This window comes from Lonchura striata, chromosome 3, assembly GCF_046129695.1.
Source record: "Lonchura striata isolate bLonStr1 chromosome 3, bLonStr1.mat, whole genome shotgun sequence".
Lineage (NCBI taxonomy): Eukaryota > Metazoa > Chordata > Aves > Passeriformes > Estrildidae > Lonchura > Lonchura striata.
In genome coordinates, this window is record NC_134605.1 from 25,856,432 (window position 1) to 25,876,235 (window position 19,804).

Below are 19,804 nucleotides of genomic sequence, written 5' to 3' on the forward strand. Positions count from 1 at the left end.
GTGCAAGGGCAGGAGACAGTGTGGGGAGAAAAAAAGCACCGTAGTTTTGTCAGCTGGGATAAATCAGAACACCAAATTTGATACTGAGGGGAAACAGCTTTTAAAATTTTAATTATGTTGTTCATAGTATTATTATTATTATTATTGAGTAGATAATTTTGTATAATTTAGCAAATGGCTGTTTCTCGGGCCCCTTTCCCCAGGACGGCACGTGCCTCACAGCCCTCACAGCGGTGTCACCATCTTGAGGCAAGGGTGGAAATGCTCGAGGCCAGGGAGAACAGCCAAAACAAGAGAAAAGCACAAATAAACTGGGGCCAGACAGCCTTTGGGGCTGTGGGATGAGGGGTTTGGGGATGGGCAGGTGCCATGTCCCAGTGTGAGGGCTGTGTGTGGGCAGAGCAGCTTGCGGGATAAGGGACTTGTGGTGTGTTTTCACCTGCTGTAACCCCAGCCTTTGCTGTCTTGCTTAAACCTCTGCTTTTGGATCTTCAGAGAAACCTTTGCAGTGGTCAGTAAATCCTAATGTAGCACTTGCCCTGGTTTATGAGATTTCCAGGAGATTTGTCACTTGGTGGATCAAGCAGCTCTGAGGGCACAGGTTTGGGCTGATGGGGGAGGACTCCACTGTCTCCATCTCGTTAAAATGAGCTTCAGGTTCAGTACATTAACGTGTTAATAAGGGAGCCCTGTGTTCCCACACTACTGTTAAAGGCATTCTCACACTGCTGACCTGACCCCGTTAATCCTGGCTTTCCTGGAGGAATAGCTGATCCATCAGGCCTCCTGTACCTAAAATGAGATGAAATAGAGTGATAGGTCTATTTCAGTGCTTGTGTTTCTTAGGTACCTCAAGCAGCCTTGTTCTTTTTGTATTCATCGCTTATTTCCCTGGAAAGGAAAAAAAAATGGAAAAAAAAACCTCTCTAGATGTGAGGGCTCAAATCACTGAAGATGAGAAGCAGCAAAAGGAAATAAAGAGGTCAAACACCTAAGTTAGCTTATGATTAAAAAGAAATTAGTGGGGCTATTTTTAATTCGTTTAAATATATTACTTTCTATTAAAGAGGTCTTTATATTTTACTAAGTATGAGATGAAGTGTGTCACCAGAGGAAGATTATTTTCAGTTTTAGACCTTTTCTCTTCAAAACTTAGAAGTCCGCTGCCACTGAAGTCACAAATGCAGAGATAGCAGGAGTGGCAGCAGTGTGGGACTTTCCCTCTACAGTACACTGCAGTCACCTTCCAGTTGGGCTGGTTTGCAGGAAATCAGGGAAGAGAGACATGGACTGTGCATATCAGAGATGTTGTGGGGAGCTCTGTGGTACCACACAGCCCCCCAAATACTCACCCTCAGAGTGTTGTGCCGCCTTGAGAGCCAAAACTCTGTGTCTCTGCCCTCAGACCCAGCCCAAGGTGTTGAGTCCCAGCCCAAGGCACTGCTGGGAACCCCATCAGAGGCTGGAATACATCTCATATCTGAGTTTAGTTGCCAGATCTTATGTCTTTTTTTGTTAAATCTGCTAGACTATGGATATTTTTGGGCTGCAGCTGACAGAAATTAGAAAGGATAGTTGTAAATGAAGTTTTGTAATGCCAGAAGTCTATGATGGAGCTTTTATAATCAGTGCAAAAGCTGAACGTTGATCTAAGTGTTCCAAGGCTTTCCATGAGATTCCTGGTTTTTCCATTTTTCTTTACTTTGTGTTGCTAAATGAAGTTCCTTGAGAATAAGCACAGCAACTGGGTGAGACTGCAAACCTGTGAAGGAAACACACCATAAGGGTTGAATAAAAATAATAAAATGTTTGGTTAGGAATTTGTCAGAAAGCTCCAAAACTATGCATACACTCTCAGTCTCTCATTGTGTTCCCAGCTGGGAAGCCCAGCCAGAGTCACTGAACATTTCACCAAGTCTTGCTAACCTTCTGAGCTGAGTTGTGAGAAATTGTTCTTGACATCACATGAGCTGGGCCACAAGGCAGGACTAATGTGATATTTGCTGTTGAAGGTTTCCTAGGAAACATGCTACTTAGAGCACTCAGCCTTCCCTGCCACCCTTCCCACATCCTCCAACTTCCCTTGCTTCCACAGGTTTTTCAGGGGGCAGGGATGTACCCTCTGACCTCCGGACACCCTCAGCACAGACCTTCCCTCCTCCCAGTTGAGCAGAGAGGGGCTGTGGAGATTCTGAAGCTTACCCACCTAATTGCCCTTTTTTCTCTGATTTATCTCTTTTTTTTTTTTTTTTTTTTTTTTTTTTTTTTTTTTTTTCTCAGCACTCTGCAGTGGGAGAAGTGAGAGAAACTATGCTACATTCCTGCAAGACTGGACTGGAGGAAGTTTGAGCCTTCTCAGTGATCTTAAGCTTTTCTGCCTTGAGGGACTGGTGGAAGAAGGTTAGGAAAACCATCAGGTAACTTACACATCAGGTAACTTGCCACATACTTTGCCAGCAGTTTGCAATGCATTAGCTGCTATGGTACATAACCCATAAGTGTTTTTCAGCAGAATGGAGTTCCCCAATTTCTTCCCCTGCTGTCCAGACCAAACTTTTCAGCTTGGCCATTTGGAGCAGCAGGAGAGTTCCCATTGAGGATGGGATGAATGGGGTCGGTTCACACATGTTAACCAAATGCAAATCCTTAGATGGAAACTCATGGTCAGCTTTTTCCACTGCTATTTTCAGAGCTTCCACAAAAGACCGTGCTGTGATTATATGTATTCATGATATGTATATCATGTATTCAGCTCAAACAATATTTGAATGATGCATTTAGAATTCTTCCTAAAAAAGGACTATGCTTCTGTAAACTGCATCATCTTTGTAAAAAGAGGGGAGAAAAATCTAGCTTGCTTTTCCTTTCTTCATCTCTTTCTTTTTAATATATCATTTCATAAGGCTGTAAGAATTGGTGCTAATGCCGCATTACACACAGACACACTTCTACATAATCGTATGCATTTGCCTGTATTCCATACATAAACAACCCTATGGAATCCCAACTCTTCATTGTTAAGTTCATATTTTTCAAAGCAAAGCAAAGCAGCTCTGGGTGTCAAACAGTTGCTTTCTTCACTCTCCTTCATTGGGCTTTGTGGAAAATGCAGCCAAACAAATAACGCATTGGGAATTTTGAGGGTTGACTGGGTCTTTTGGTTTGTTATCAGAATTTTTTTTGGTTTGTCTTTTTTTTTTATCTTTTTGTCTTTATTTTTGATTTTGGTGGTGGTTGGTTGGATTTTTTGGTATGTTTTTTATATATTTATTTTGGTTTTTATACCCGGCCATTTATAACTACCTCTTTTCCCTCTTGTCTCCTCCACTGATAAAACCCCATTTTTATGACTGTCAACAAGTGTCTTTCACATTGCCAATATTGATTTCCCCAACCCCTGGAAGGCCCAGAATGTCACCTCCATGATGCTCCCTGAAGCCACTGGCTTGGAAAACAGGAGTGCTCAGGTTGCTGGGCCAGACACTGGTTTCCCACACGGTGAAAAGGAGACAAGTAGCCCCAAGTCACTGGGCTGATTCATCTCTCTCCACAGTGCTGTTTCCTTCACCTCCCTACATGTCTGTGTAGGGAAGCTGTGTGGCCAACAAGCCCCACGTACCTTGTCTTAATAATCAAAGTGCAGAGGGTGGAAAAGAAATTCCATTTGGGATTATTTAGCTCTACTAAGTTTCTGGTGGCATCTTGAAGATGGGGGTGGCTTTTGGGCTGGCTTTTCAGTGTGCCTTCATGTTCAGGAGAGCAGTACCTGCTAGGCTCTGCAAAGCCAGTGCTGCCTCACCTGTAAATCTGGGCAGAATTGGGGTATTAGTGGCCAGAGAAGGAAAATCAGTAACACTCTTCTCTTTCTCTTCCAGTTCAGAAAAGATTCCTCCAGATGTGAAGTCTGATGTCAGTCAGCTTCAGAGAAATAGCAGCAGCTGAGCTGAGGACCTGCAAGCGTCAGGTCTGTACCAGTCTCTTAGATCAAAATTTTTCTCTTCAGAGTCACTTTTTCCTTGCATGGAATCATGATTTGCAACTCACCCTCTGCCTGCGAGATACCATTGTAAAGCCACATTGCTCATAGAAGGCAGAACCTTTCTATGGTATGAGAGGCTGTCCCACATGTGAGATACTGGTGGTCATCCAGACCATTTGTTGTTTTCAGTCCTTGTGGCACCATATGTAATGTGTATTGGGGCATGTTGTTAAACCCCACTGCCAGCTGAGGAAGGGAGGAAAGGAGACCTAAAACCACAGCTTGAGTTATTCTTGGAGACAGGACTGGAACTCGGCATATCCTGGGCACCACCCTTCACTTCTCCCTCAGCTGGTATAATTAGCAGTGTCCTGGATCTCTCTCGTTCCCATGCAAGCACACATCTGAATGCATTTTTCTTTGAAATTGTCTGTCTTGGGGTCATTTGTGTTGTGCACTTCAGGCTGCTGATAATCTGTTGTCTGCAGTGAAATGCTCACTGGTACACTGTAAATCAGGAAGAGATGCAAAGGCATCAATTTGTTACTACTGATTCAATCTCTGTGGATTTCAGGAATGGGCTACCCATCAAACTTTGGGAGCCAAGTCTCGAAAAAAACCCAATCCTTTGTGTCTCTTTAATTTTTTTGCTCTTGGCTGCTAGCCTTGCAGACGGATGTCTTACATCCTTGAGATGAACTTAGTGCAGTCCTCATTGACCTAGCAAGCTACTTTTTCCTTGATGACAAGCTGGGATCACATTTTGTAATGACTGCTGCAAGATTGTCTTGTTAGGGAAAGGGCTAAGGTGGGATCGTCTTTAATGACAATGAAAGCACCTCATAAAACCTGATTCTTCGGTTTTACAGGCATGGCTGTAAGAATTTTAGCCAATGCAGACTTAGTAAATCAGTCAGTCAAAAATTATATCAGTTGAAGCATAATGTTCATGGCAGTCCAAAAACCTGAACATGTAGGTGATTTGGAGGGCATTTTGTTAACTCTTTAATTGGTCGTTTGAGTGCTGGAGGCAGTAGCTAATTGCCTGTAGGTCACAGTAGTCCTAGAGCTTAGGTAAATGTGTATTGTCATATGTCACATTTTCATATGGCTCCTTTGCACAGGTTGGTAAAAATGATTGCTGCATAATTAAAATTAAGACAAGGTGGGAAAAGTGATTCAATTAAACCCCTGAAGCCATTGCACAAATTATCTGAAGTACCAAAAACTAATGAATAGTTAAAACTAGTTTTATCTTTTTACTCTTCATCCCTGAATCCTGAGGGTATCAAAATGGCTGAAGTCTCTCTCAAAGTTCTCCGAGGTGAGGTGAGTTTTTGGGTGGGCCGTGCAAGTTTGAGTCAGCACAAAGGAATCCAGGCCTTTTAAAATACCAGCACACAGAAACTTTGTTACCTACTTGTTTGGAATTGAAAATAACCAGACCTTACGCACAAGAGACCTTTTGGTTTCTCCACCAGCCCAGAATTATTTTGAAAACATCTGCAATATTTCACTCTGCATGCAGTAGGTATTATATACCAGGGAGGGTGATGACAGTAATAATAAATGAGATATGTTGTAACCAAAACATCCCAAGTTTTACATCATACATTTCACAAGCCTAGCAAGCATCCTGTGCTCTGACTCGAAGGCTGAGGGCATGTGGTAGTTTTACAAATGTCCATTAGTATTAACAAGTATGTTCCATTATTAGACAGTGTGCCACTGCCCCAACCTCCCAGTGCAAGAGGTGAGTTAATATGGCTTATAAAATATAAGAGTGCTGCAGGCACAAACTGTGGAAATCAGAGCCCTGGCTAAGCAGGAGGTCTCATTACATTTTGTGGGACAACTTACTAGAGGGCTGAACATGAGCATTAAAGCTGCCTCCCAGCTAAGGCTTTTTATGGTTCCTGTCCTTTCACAGAGCCATATAGCTCCAGGAGGTTTAGAGCAGCAAGGCCTGCACCTTTGGATACTGGCAGTGTGCTAATTCTGACCACGTTTAAAATGAGAGAATTGAGATGGGTATGTTTGCACTTTGCTTTTTAACAGAATTGTTGGAGCCTAAAAGTAGCAGAGCACTGAGGAGCTGTGCTCTTGTTGCTTTTTGGGCTTGTCTTTAGTTTTTGGTTTTTTTTTCTTTTTTTCTTGCATGGCTCTGTGCTGGTAGCTGTAAACTCCCATTTCTTGGAAACAAGAGTGTTTCTTGGCCAGGTTTGCCAGCACTGTGTGTGTCTGCACAGAGAAGACCCAGTGTGTTGAAACTGTATAAAATAGTGCATCTTTCAAGGAAGTAAAGTCTGGTTGCTCTTCATTAGAACACATACTGCCCTGCAAGGTTCCTAAAATATGCCCTGGTAGGGACTGTCTCCTGCCATCCAAGTGAAGTGATCTCTAAATATTACCCTAGAGGGATGATGTGGATACCTAAATGAGGAACACAGTACTTTTTTGTGCTTCCACCTTTTTGGAAGTGATTCTCACCCTGCATTTGAAGCAGTTAAAAACCTTCTTCTAATGCTTATCCAAACTTAATCAGAAACCTTAAATAGGAACTAATTTACTGTCACAGGTAGCATGTTCATCTTAGTACTAACTTTATCAAACCACAAGAATTCCCTGCTGAGGACCAGGGTGATTCAGGGAATAGGAGGTTATGAAAACATGATGATGTCAACTCACTAGATGAGTCTTTCATTTATGGGTAAAGCTTCTGTAGGTAGAAAAAATAAACCTTCCTAAAGATCTCTGTGGAACAAAACTCCAAGAAATGAGGAGAGCAGAGAAAAAAGAGAAAATACTGAAGCACAGGAGGTGTTCAAATCACGTGAGCTCTCTGCTTTCCCATGCTTCCTGGTGGAAAAGCAAACAGCCAGACATTGTCAGGAGTGTCCTAAAAAGTCAGAATGTGAGTGGACAAGTTGCAGTCTCCCCCTCAAAACATTTTTTCAGTCTTTTTTGATGTGTGTTCAGCCTAGACTGCTGGTAGTCAGAGACAAAATTTCCACTGCCTGTGATTCAAGAAAAACACTTCTTATGTCATTAAACAGAGTGCTTTTCTGTAGTCTTTTCTGTATGGTCTTGGCTTGAGACCACCCAAATGCCAGGTGAAGTAGTGCTTGGGGCAAGTAGAGTTTTCCTTCCACTCCAAGGCATAAGCAGCAGGCTGCAGCTGATTGCATAAATGCAGACTGATATTTCTAGGAGGCTACCAACAAAAAACAGGTTATGGGATGGGCTGTTGTGGATTGCACCAAGACAGGACTGAAATTCCTGCCATGTGTATAGGAATGTGGAAATGACCCAAGAGTGTTTGGGATGCCGTTGTGAATTTCACATGTGTGTATAGTAAAGTATTATGTTTGTAGAGATGTATATGGCAATACCATGCAGGACTAATATGAGACATAAAAGTTGTTAAAAGACATTATGTGACACATTCACAATTTTTCCTCTGGGTACAGAGAGTGAGTCGAGGTCATGGCACCAAATTCATCTTTCAGAAGTGCCTAATTTCACTGACTATGGAAGGCTTGGACCACTGCCCTGTATTTACTATAAAAATCTATATTTTAAGTTATTAAAAATACCCCAATAGAATTTTGATCTGTTAATATAGACCTTTTCAAAGAAAAAATGCAAGCTTTTGCTACCAGCCAGGTCCATTCCCATGTCACACTCTGCAAATAACAACTGCATTAAAAAAATTTAAAACTTGGATTGAGGAATGCAGCCAGGGTTGCTGGTTGAGGAGCCAGGAGCACAACCCTTACCTGCTGGGCTTTGTGGAGAAGACCTACACTATCAAAGCTCTGGGAGGTAAAGGAATGCATTTACATTAGGGCTTTGAAGAAATTCTTTGAAAAGCCTCTGGAATTACAAATATGGTGAAACAGGCTTTCCACAGAGTTTCTGGAAATGCCCTGTGAGTCCCTGCTAGGTTCCCCTGAGAACTGAAGGAGGCAGCAGGAAGCTGGAAATGGCCTATTAAATTAGATAGGACAGGCTTGGGTGGTGGGACCATGGCACTAGTGAGCAGCAGGATGTGCACATTGTGCTTCCTTTGGGGTGCATTTTCTGTGTTTTTAATACATGAGACAAACTTTGTTTCCAGTGAATCTGGGGTCCCGCCATCCTCATGTAATCTCAGGGAACACACTCTTTGCTCACAATCATTCCATGTGCAAGGACCAAAAAGACTGCTTGAGGCAAGTGTTCCTGGGTCACTCCAAGCAAAGGTCAGGGATATGAGAGATTCCTTTGGCAGTGAGGTTGCCCAGGGATACGTCTGGAAGGCAAGGTCTGCTCTGCCATGCTATTACAGTGATGTTCCAGCCTTTCCAAGAGGAGAATGTTCTTTGTGTGTTCCCACCTTCTCCTGGCTTATACATGAGGTGACAGCAAGGCTGAAAAAACCCTGCTGGGTACCTAGAAAGGGACAAGGTTGATAATGACCAGCATGCAAAGAAAGACTAGACATGAATAGATTTGGATTGATTGCCTTAGACAACTTTATGGCTTTGTTTTCCTTCCTAAAGTCTTTTTGTGTTTTTTTTTTTTTTTTTTTTTTTTTTTTTTTTTTTTTTTTTTGTTTGTTTTTTTTTGGTTTTTTTAGTAAAATAAATCACACCTCATGAGATAGCACTATGCAAATATGTCAGAGTATTTTTGGTGGCTCACAATTAGCCTTGATAACCCAAAAGATGGAGGCTGGCATATGCCATGGGTAGAGTCAGGGATATTGTGCATCTTTATGTCTGTGGGCATGTGACAGGTTTCTTCAGTCAATTTCAGGCCAGGCTGAATTTAGCCACCTTGGCCTGGATATTATCCATGTGGCTAAAATTGCCAGATCATTTACCCTGGAAATTATTGCAGTGGTACACTGCCAAATGCACAATTGTATTGTTCCTTTGCTTCGTGCTGTTGGCTGTTAAATGTACCTCTGAGCCTTAAGCAAGCCTTGATTGAGTGTTTTTTGTTCACATGAAATTATAGACGGGGAGAGGAATCTTTGAGTCTTCTTTCAGGATCTACCAAAACCTTTGTCATTTACTTGTAGCTTAGGTAGTTATGACTTAGAGGGTGAGAAGGAAGTAAAAGGGCTTATGTAAGAGTTCAGATGATGGATCACTTGAATTTATAGTGGGAAATCTGTGTTAGTGAAGGCTGGAGCAGGAGCCAGAAAACTTTAGGATTTTCTACACGATGAGAGATCAATGACTAACCCAAGTTTGTGAGCCATAAAATGGTCAAGCTGTTTAGACCTTAGGTAGGAGGTGACAATAAATCTCCTGGTGATGTGGAGATGAGGGTTCTCCTGTCCCTATCTACAACAACAGCTGTTTGCTTGGAAATATGCACAGAGAGACTCTGCTGTGTGAAAAACCCCTGTCTTGTGCCATCGGAATGCTGAGACCATTCCGGCCTGGGAATTGTGGGAGTCCCTTTTTAAAACATGAACATGTTCAGGTATCCCTGAGGAGCAGCCATTTGGGGCACCACGTCTTTTGGAGAGCTCTCAAGATCTGCATGCTTGAGAGGCATCCCAAGCTAGGGAGGAGATGTTTGTTTTCCAGTTAGCTCTTGTATAAGGAATAGAACTACAAGAACAAGCCCTCCATTAGGAAAATTATTGTAAATGACAAATTCTCCACTGTTGTTCCCACAGCAAAGAGATTTATTCTGTTAGGGTCGCCCATTCTGCAACAGAACTTTTCTTACAATTTCATGAGGAGATAGTCTTATGTCTCTGTGGGGGAAGGTTCATCTCTCCATACAATCCTCCTTTTGGGTAGGATGAGGAAAGCAATTGCCAGGATTAAAGAGTAGCAGCTCTCCTGGAGGAAGCCAGCTGGCAGCCCTCTCTGGGAACCAGCACTGCCCACCAGGGAGGAGCTCTGCTCTCCTCCTGAAAACCACACATTTCACTGTGCACTTGCAAGGCAAAGGTGGGCATGATACAAACCTACATTTCAGTCAATAAAACCTCAACACAGAGAAGAAATATGTCCTTTCTTGTTTGTCTTATGGAAGAGAAGAGAGGCTTCCTGGCACCAAGAGACACCTTTGCTTTTCTTCTTTTTTTTTGTCTTTCACTGCCATTTTTCCTCTGTGGAAAGAGGGAGACATTGTGGCTCTAGTTGCATCTGTTTTCACTATTACCAAGACAAAAACTTCAATTTTCCAACTGAACTTAAAGTCCAAGGACCAGCTCAGTTTCCTTCAATAATTTCTGAATATTTCTCACATGATGATGTCTTGTCATGATAAGAATGAGAAGGAAACCAGGAAGGGCAGTCCAGCTTTCCAAAGCAAAATCTTGAGGCTCTTTTCTGAAATTCTCACAAATTTGGGTCAAGGTGTATTGCCAGGTTGAATTACAAACATGCATGGCTCTAGATGCCTGCTCTGTTCTGTGCTGCCTGCTTCTGAACCTTGAAAGTCTCTCTGTTAAGAGCTTGCAAACCAGAGTAATCCCACGGCTGTTTTGCATGGATTCAGCATTGGCTCATGGGAATAGACAGTGTGCACATCCCAGGTCTGTTTGAAATGCTGCAAATGGTTGCTGAAATACTGTGTTCCTTTTCACCCCATTTTCTTGCATTTCCCAGCACAACAGCACTTTTGAGCTTCCTTTTCCCCTCCATCTGGTACTTGCCTCCTTCCTCTTTCCCTGCAGCCCACAAATGTTTGCTGCTCTGGGAGCCACTGCCCCAGGCCCCAGGTGCTGTTGTATAAACAGGGGCTAATCTTGGAGATGAGGGAAGCAGTGGTTTTCCTCTGAGCTCTGTGGTGAGATCCCCCTCTGGCAGCGAGGCCCCACTCCCCATCTTCCCCTTCCACCCATTCTCCTGCATCTCTGCACCCAGAGTGAGTCCTGGGCTTGGGAGCCAGAGAGGACCCTGCTGAGCGAAGATCATCAGGTTCAGTTACAGATGAAAAATGGGATGAATCAGATGGATTAGACAGAATATGGACTGATTGTTCTTCTTTACTCTAGTAACTTGAATTTTTAATAATTGTAAGGATTTTAGGTTTTTTTGTTTGTTTGTTTCATCTTAACTAGCTATAGGTAAATATCTGCAATTTTAGCAATACTGCTTTATTCTGACTGGACACTTGGTACTCTTTATTTATGGACTGAAATACTGTACACACCCTTCCAGCCCAACTAGGAGTGTTCTTTTTAAAATTTTCTTTCTAGGAATGAACACCCCCATAACAGCCATTGCTGAACTGTTTGCAGTAAACAAACACAAAAGGGCTATAAATGCAGCCAGAGATCAAAATCAAAAGAAGGATTCTCAAAAATGTTTGTTACTGTTTGCTCACCTTTGGAATATACATCCTGTTCCTCTTCTTAAAATATTTTATTTTTTTAGTATAGCTGGGTGAGCTGGTATTTCTTTTGCTCAAGCTGTCTCTAAACTTACATTTCCAACAGTGGCAGCAGATTATGAGATGATACTTATAGAAATGACATTATATCATTCTATAAAATACCCATCCTGAAAGGCAAAATCTGGAGAAATTATAGGACTAAGAGACCTCCTTTGAGAGGCAGAAACTATTTCAACTTGTTATTTTTAGAGCTCTGCAAATCACATATTTTTCTCTTCACTGGCAATTCAAAAAAAAAAAAAAAAGGAAATTGTAATAAGTTTAAAAAAAAATCCTTCATAACTTTTTTTTCTATAAAATGGAAAGTTGAAATATGTCATTTGTGGGCAAATGAGATGCTTCACTTTAATTCCACTATTTTTATTTTAGTTCCTTTTCTCAGATGATAAAATTTAGACACAGAATGGTCTGTTCTGAGCTGACTGCTCATGTGAATGGGATGGGGGCTCTTGGCCAGGACACCTGACCTGGAGCATGAATAGTGAAATGGACACAGGGACAGCTGTGTCCTTAGCTGGCTGATCCATTGTAAATGTTCCTGTGGGTCTGTGGACCTTGCGTCCACCTCCACCATGCACCACAAAGATTAAAAAAAGATCTGGTAAGGAATGTTTTTGAGGAAGAATGCTGATAGATCCAGTGATTGTGGGCATTATCCTTGAATTAACCTTGTACATTGCTTTCCAGGGATGGCAAGTGCTGTGTGGGGACCCCCAGCATGCCTGCGAGCTGCTGGATCTCCCAGCTATGGAGCATCCATACCTGTGGAGTACCCATGCCTATGGAATGTCCCTAGGGATGAGGGAGGGATGCTGCCCTCCCATCCTTCCCCATTTCCAGCTGTTTCCAGTGAGGAGATGGGGCTGGAATCAAAGCAAACCTCTCTGAAACCTTCTGGCGTTAAGGAGGGTTGAGCACTGAATTTGTTTTAATGGGAGGGGTCTTGAATAAGGGCCTGACTAGTAACAATCAGCACTAAAATCTGATGCAGTAGGAAGAGATGGGTGCTAAAAAAAAGGGGAATAGGAGCAAAATACCATCAGCAAGAGCAAGCTTGGGGCAATAAATAGGATATTTCCATTTGGAAGCAGAGGTTCCAAATGGGGAGGGTTGGATGATTGATGTGATATTCTGTAGGATGAATTATGGGGTTTGAGTGTCTTAGTAGCAGCCAGGTGACTGGATCCCCAGAGGATCTCACAGAGGGAGATCACACTTGTGATCTCACACTCATGGGGCAGTGTCAGAGAGCACCTTCACTTGCCAGACACTCTGCTCATAAGCTCATGTCCCGGAATATCCAGTCTTGAGCCCTTTCCAGCTTGGGAAGGGACCACTTCAATATTCATTGTGGATAAAGAATGATAATGCTTCTGTTTCCTTTCTCCAGTCTTCTTTTTTAAAGAGAAAAGATCATAGTAAAAGAAACTTGTTTTTCAGAGATCTCACTTCCAAAACTTTTTCCTCAGAGTGATTTAGCCTGCAATTTTAGAGTTTGTTTAATTACATTTTTAAACTTCCCTCCTTTAATTACTCCTTTTTTTTTTTTTTATTAACACCTAAATATGTTACTATTTGGGGCACAAACAGAGATTACAATTAACAGAATAATTACACTCTTTTTGTCAGTGTAACCTCATGGTACAGAAAGTATTACAAATCCATTTTAAAACATATTAAATGTTCATATTAATGAGGATAATAGAGAACAAGTACCAGCAAACTAAATATTGTTAATGATTTTGAGCTATTAAATTCATTACCATTTCCTTTCATAATAAAGTGGTTAGTTGCTAATTAGACCTTTTTTAACTCATCATTATTGAATTCATTACATTGTGTGCAGTTAACCCTTAAAGATCTCCCTGGCTTTACAGATGCAATTAAAAAATAATTTCAGCAGCATTTGAAGCCGAGATGCCATTCTCAAACCTGCTTGTATTTTTGACAGTAGCTTCATGTACTTTTCTCCTGGTACATTTTCTTGACACATCATGCCTAGCAGCTTCTCAGCTGTCACAGCAGCTCCAGCAACACATACGATGGAAACATGCTGTATTCATTTCATTTAATAGCGTTTAATGTTAAAGCTAAAGTATAACCCACTTGTTTGGCCAGGGAAAAAAATACCCATCAGCGTGCTAAATGGCTGACGTCAATGAGCTGCTCTTCTCCAAGTTAAATCTGCTGGGAGTTGGGATGAGGTACCTTCTCCTCCTACAAAGATGGATATGCTTGCACCTGTCTGGGTATGTGGTCTTTCTCTGCAACCCTAGATGGAAATCCCATCCCTGACAGAGTTCATGTCAAAAATTCTCTTGATTGTAAGGCATCCCTGAACTCATCTTTCAGCAGCTCTGAGGGTTTGCTTCACTCTTGGGGACAGGATGAGTGCCACCGTGCCTGTGTCCCGTCCCACAGATCTGATTCCTGGAGAGGGCACTCCTGGGGACTGAATCAAAGGGCTTTGCTTCTCCTCCTTCCTCCTGTCCTCGCTCATTCAAGTGAGGGAGAGAACAGAGCCTCCATCTCTTAACTTCTTTTGTTTTGTACTGTGCACACTTTTTTTTCTTTTCAAAAAACCTAAAACACAAACACCCCAGACACTTTAAAGTTACAGGTATTTCAGTAATGCTGGGGCTAATGGACAGCATTCCATGCTTTGCCTGGGTGTGGCACAGCAGCGTGGCAGGAGAGGGACAATAGTGGCTGGCTGGAAAATGCCATTTCTGGAGGAGTTCTGCTGCAGCAGCAGGGCTGTCACAGTGCCGGCAGGCAGGCGTGCACCACTCACGTTACTTGCTGCAAGCAACTCCCACCAAGGAACAATTTTACTTGGTGGGAAAGGCTTGGTGACACTTATTGCTGTTGTGCTCAGTGGCTGAAAGCTGGGCTGATGGATACCCTGCAAATCCAGGAGATAACAGATTTGCTGTGCACATCCTGCATGTCTCTGGAGAGGCTCTGGCTGCACTCCTGTCTGGGTGTGGTGTGATGTGGGGGTACAGCTGTGGGCCCCACACCTGTTCCCCAGTAAATAACCACAACAACACTACAGGTCTGTAACCTCTATTTTATTTAAACCCAGCTCCCTTTCACCTGTGAACAGCAAAGGTATAAATGTGCCTCACCAATCACATTGGACTATTGTATTATACAGTCTATTGAATGTTTTTGGCAGGCACGAGCTCCTGTGCTACTGTGTCCTTATTTTATTATTGTTTTGAGGGTAGAGATGTGTGATTATCCATTCTTGCTTCAGGCATAGCAAGCCATCTGGAATGCTTATTAAACCCACAGGCAGATCAGAAGGATATAACTCTGATGATGTACATGTACATGGGCTGTACTACATCATCAGAGCATTGCTTCTCTGATGATGTAGTACACATTAGTGGGCCTAGATAATGGATTAGGACTAGCAGAGTGAAAGTTAGATTTTTTGAAGGATGGATATGGTGAGGTTTTTTTTTCTCCCTCTGGGTAACTGCTGGCATAAGATGTGGAAAGGAAAATTTAAAAGCGAGCCAAGGAGGCTTCAAAACTTGTAAGTACTTAGCTTGTCAATGGGGAGGGACAAGTGGTGATCAAGAGGCTTAAGGAGACAGCTTTGAAACCCTGAATCACTGCAAAGAGGTCATAGGTACTTGCCTGCTCGAGTGAAAAGGGACATGGAATGTGTCCAGGAAAATGCTGCTTCTCTGATCCTCCTTTCGTTGGTCACCAGGGTGGGTTTTGGGCAGGACTTTGGCTTTTCCTCATCCTCCAGTCTTGCAGCAAAAAACCCAACACCCTGTATTATGACACACAGAACTAGTTTTTCAGCAGTTTCCAAATTTATGCTCATCGCATATTTGCAAGTACTATTTAGAAATAAGCTTTTCAAATGAACGAGGGATCTGATCAGCTTTCACAGTAGCCATGTGTCTTCTTTTCTGAGTATGAAAAGAAAATCAACATCAGTAAAAATGAAAAACAATCTGGGCACTACTTATGGGCTATAGGTGAAGGAAGGTATAACTATTTGCATCTCTGTGGAGTTCTAAATATAATTTCTGTTTCTCTTTGTTCATAACCCTTTGTGCAATGCTTTTCCGAGGTAGCTGATATTTGTCTAATCATGGAAAGGTGTTTCATGTCTAAACAAAACATTTTCCTGTGAAAGCTGGGAAGGTTTATAAAAGCTAGGTCATTCAGTCGGGAAGCTGAATGTGTGCTATGCAATTTAGATAACAAATTGCACACTTTAAATATCAAACTGTAAATATCAAGTACTCAAAAGAATATTGACATTTTTTAGCAATTCCAAAGAGTAACAGAACTTTCAAAAAGGAGCCGTACATAGTGAACATATGCTCTAAAAATCATAGCTGTAAAGTAAGGCAAATGCCTGTTTTAACAATGGCAAATAGCAAGTGGGGAACGGGATGGATCACGTTTTATTAATGCTCAGTGTGTCTCAGGTTTGTCAACACCCTCACCTGTGTGGCTGAGGAAGGGGAGGTGCACATTTGTCAAAGCAACAATTTGTGATTTTGGGTGCAAAATAGCAGCACTTGAGTAATTGCTTTGCCAAAATCTTCATTTTAGGTGACTCTGTGGCTTTGCAGTTTGATGGTGACCAGGTAATTCTTAAAGTGTAAAGGAAGGTTAGTAAAAATTCCCAGTTAGAACTGGAGTTCATAATTTACATGGCTGTCAACAGATGCTCCCCATTTGACAGATTTTGAGGTTTTCTTGGTGAGGAACCACAGTGAACCCCAGCTTGTGACTTCTCTTTATTTGGGCTTGATGGACACAAGGAGAGTTTGTTTTCTCTTTCTGAGGAAGATTCCAGAGAAGTTTCTGTTTCATTCCTGTGAAAAATAGAAGAAAACTTGGAAAACTCTTCCCTCTCACTGCAAATCAAATGGACCCTTTTTGGATAGTCCATGCTTGCACAGCTCTTGGGTAGCAATTTTGGCAGGAGGAGGGTGTGTGGGTGTCCCTGTGTTGATTTCCAGATTTGCACCTCTCTGAAGTGTAGCATCCAGCTTTTGCCCTTTTTCAAGCCTTCCTTCTGTTCTTTCCTTGGGTGCCTTACCATGTTTCTGCTCACAGGAACACCTTCCTTTTCTCCCCCATGAGTTGCCCTCTGTCCTCTGGGTTCTCCTTTCTTGAACCCCACTGCAGGGCTGCTGCAAAGACAGCCATGTCCCCCACTCACCTTCCCGTGCCAGTTTGCTTCTTGCCCTGCCACCGCTTTGTCCCCAGCTCCTGCTCGCTGGGGAAGGAGATGACAAACTGTCACTTTCTCAAACACCCTCTCCTCCACTGACTACTCTTAAAGAGGCAGTGGGATAAATGAAATTCAGCATCCGAAAGGCTCAACTCCTCCAGAAAATATTCCACCCACAAGTGGGGAGCTTCAAAATCCATTCCTAGCAGTTAATGCTCCGTCCTAAATGACACAGCTTTTCAGTAGTGACATGTGCATTGATCTGCGTTACAAAAATAAGAGAAATAGCACTTCTTTTCAGCAGCAGATAATTACCAGCATACATCAGGTTCCCTCCTGCTGATACCCACAGGGTGGAGGGGATGGGAGTGGGCATTAGGTGCAGGGGATGCGGCTGGTTCGCACGATCAGCCAGCTAAATAATATTGATTGGGATTTGTGTGGAGCCCTGGCACACCCCTCCTGGCTGGTGTGATGAGCCACGGGGGGACATTCGCTCCAGTTACAGCATTCACCCCAGTCATGTCTGCCATGCAAAGGTGCTGGTTAGGCATGAGCAAGCCGGGAGCTGAGAGCTCCTCCAGCCCTTAGCAGGAAAGATCAGAGCCAGGTGGCCATGGCCCAGGTGGAAGAGTGGAATGAACTATGGGACAGATGTGTGAGAAACCCTCCCAGCTCCATCAGTGGGGCACAGCTGCCCTGGCAAAAGCCTCTCTGCCTTGCCTGCTGTCCCTCTGCACGCAGGCAGTTTGGCGCTGTGGGAGGTAATTCCCAATGGCTGACTGCTGATTCTTCAGTCTACATAATGAAACGTTCTCCACTGGGACTGGGCTCTGCCTGAGGTGTTTGAAAAGTCCCCCTCTCTGAGGTTTGTCTCTGGGCTGCGATGAGCTGCCTCTGCTCTATTCAGGTGCATTCAGCTTTGCAGGAGCTCCTCCCCAATGAACCCCCCTTCGGCAGGAGACACCCCAAATATCTGTGAGGGAAGGGGTGCCACTCACCAGCCATCAAACACCTGCACTGCCCGCAGGCAAGACAAGTGCCTTTACTTGACTCACCTCTCTTCCGGGCAGATGTCTGAAAAATCGCTGCTGTCATTTTTCTGGCTGAACCGTCAGTACACAAAAACACCTTCATTTTCACAGGAGTGCTGGAAAAGCTGCAGCTATCAGGGAAAGGGGCTGCTGCTTCCTATGTGGGACTTTCCTATTTCTCACTTCGTATTCTGTCATACTTTAGAGGCGAATAAAGCCCATTGGCAACGGGACTGAAAGTGCTCTCTGGGTCTAAGCACGCTCCAGTGTTTTAGCTCCACTGAATTTCCTCTCATCAGTGAATGCAATCTGCCGTGAGAAAGTTTTACTGTCTCTGAGTCCTTAGGAAAACATTCTTAGATAATTGAGACATTCCCAAACAATTAAGATAACCAGATGTGTCTGTTATTTGTAATTACCTGAACATGAATTCTTTCTTCAAGAACAGTTCCATTTTTTGTGCTTTTTGAATTACTCCAGATACTGGATAGGAAGATTAACTCCTCTGAAAAGTAATCTGTGGTTTGCACCCAGCATGTCTCATTCTCATGCAAAATCAGCTCCTCCCAGAATTAAGTACTGGGGCTGAAACAACATGTGAAATGAACTTTCCAGTTCTGTGTACTTGCGATCCCCAGCCTGCAGTGCCCTTACAGGTGACACCATGGGGTGAACTTGGAGGCTTGTAGTCTATGAACAACCCATGAAGAAGATGCTAAAATGATTTCTTCAAGCAGGGAAAATTGCTGAAGGCTCAAAAGTGGTTTCACAAACCACTTCGTTAAGTAGCACAGTTTGAATAAAAGGGGTTTTGCACACGCTGTGTTTGCACCTAGAGCTTCTGCAGCATTTTCATTGTACAAAGCACCTGGCTTTTTCTGCATTGCAGTGCCCAAGGAGAGGGAAGTTGAGGCAGCCTGGTAAATCTACAGTGTAGGAAAGACACCCTTGCATTTGGTCTCTCCTTCTTCTGGGCTTCAGTATCAAAAATAGCATTTCCAGTTACAACTTTCTGTTGCAAAATGGGTCTTCTGTCTTCCTCCTTTCCCACATCATCAAACAGAGCTTGATTAAGAACGGGCTGCTCACACCCAGCTTCGGGCTTGGCATTTGACTGTCCCTTTTCTGAGGAGCCTCTTTCTCTCGGCTTGCTCGTGGTGGGTTTCCCTCCTGCTGTGCCTGCAGCTGTGCTGCTGTTTCACCAGGACATGGGCTCCATTCCCATGCAGAGCAGGCCTTTTGGAGGCAGCTCCCTAAATTCAGCTCCCCCTCAGGAGCTATGTGTCAGTGGTCCTTTCTGCACCAGAGTCTGTAGCTCTGTGCTGGTTATTCCTGAATTGGAGTCATTACCTTCAAATCCCTTCTGGTCCTTTTCCTGGCAGTGTCTCTGCAGGGATACAGGCAAAGGGCAGCACTGTTGCTGCAGGATCAGGGCAGTTAAGCTGTTTAATCACTTTTATCAGCTTTTATCCTCACATCTTACTGCTCATCTGATACCTGGGCACTGGAAGAAGGAAGAGGGAAGTGTCTAAGTCCCAGGGTTCTGGTCTACTTTTCCTCTTCTGACTCAATGGCTTCATCTTTGTCTTCTCCCCTAACAACTTCCTCCCATTCTGTATGTGCTTATAACTGACAGTGGTGAGTCCAGTGGTGATATGGCACCTTCAGTTGTTCCAAGACAAGTTTATTTTTCAGAAAAAAAGGAAGAAAACCAATTTTTGCATGAGTACTTGGTAACTGGTGAGTTCAATATTAGATTTTTTTTCCCTTGAAGCTCTTTCCCTCTTTTATTTGACAGTTTTGCTCTGGGCGCTGTTATCTTCGTTGTCCCAAAGGAACATCCTTGAGTGTGTTAGTCACGTACATATCAACTGAGACTTCTGTCACCAGTTTTCAGCCTGCTGAGGACTTAGAGATCACAGTATTGTCTTGGTGCTGAAAATAGATGGGGCTCAGAGATGGTTTGGGAGACTGGTGAGAAATGCCTGTTTGCACGCCTGCTCATGGTTAGAAGATTTGCTTGGTATGAGGTAAAGTCCATCCTCTCTGCTGCACAAGGGAGCTGGGACACCTTTCCCAGGTAGAGGAACATGTGGTGGAGGATCTGGTGGCTTAAATTCCCTCTCCTTCAAAAGTGAAAGGCATCATCAAGTTGTTACCTGG

General features: G+C 43.2%; 1 long non-coding RNA gene across 1 annotated transcript in view; it reads left to right on the top strand.

Annotated features, from left to right (window-relative positions):
• LOC110469085 (uncharacterized) overlaps positions 1-19,804 on the top strand; it is a 43,721-nt gene that overhangs the window by 16,836 nt on the left and 7,081 nt on the right. The window contains exons 3-4 of the long non-coding RNA XR_004147992.2: positions 2,281-2,417; positions 3,876-3,964. This is a non-coding gene — a long non-coding RNA (uncharacterized LOC110469085). The remainder of the gene's footprint in view (positions 1-2,280; positions 2,418-3,875; positions 3,965-19,804) is intronic.